Raw genomic sequence first — 701 nt, 5'->3', positions numbered from 1 at the left:
CGGTCCCCTGCCCTGCCGACGCCCGCCTCTGTCCCGGCCGGCCCGTCGCCGGTGGCGGCGCTCGCGCTCTCCGGCGTCTTGGTCCGGAAAGCTCCCTTCCGCCCCTTCATCTCCGCCTTCGGGGCTGCTCCCTCCCTGTCTTCGTCCGGCCGGCGTGCCGTGCCCTGGCCGCGCCGCCCCCTCACGGCCCCGGCAGCGACCTCCGCGGCGGCGCCTGGGGAAACCCTCGTGCCCCGGCTGGTTGCCCCGGGCCGGACGTTTCGGGCCGCTTTGCTCCTGGGCTGGCCTGGGGTCCATCCTGGTGGGCCTCCCCTAGGGCTGCCGACCACTGGGCCCCCAGGTGGGATGCGGGCCGCCAGTCTCTGCGTGGGCCGGCAGCCCAGTCCCGCTGCGCCCAGTGCGGCCCAGTTGCGCCCCTTGGTGCGGCCTGGCCCGCCCCAGCGCGCGATTTGGCCTCCAGTAGGGTTTCCCCATGCCCCTCGTGCCCTGTCCGTCGCCCCCTCCCTGCCGCTCCGCCAGCCGCCTCCCTCGTCCTCTCCGGCCGTCGCCTCCCCTCGCCACCCCCTCCGCCGCCGGCCATGCCCCGGGAGTGGGGTGATGCCGACCCTCGCCCAAAGCGACGGGCGGACGACCGCCGGGACCCTCCGCGCTCTTCCCCCAACGGCCTCCGGCGGGAGGCTGACCTCCGCAGCCAGCTCTCC

Source organism: Triticum aestivum, chromosome 7B (genome assembly GCF_018294505.1).
Source record: "Triticum aestivum cultivar Chinese Spring chromosome 7B, IWGSC CS RefSeq v2.1, whole genome shotgun sequence".
NCBI lineage: Eukaryota > Viridiplantae > Streptophyta > Magnoliopsida > Poales > Poaceae > Triticum > Triticum aestivum.
Note: the sequence above shows the minus strand (reverse complement) of the source record.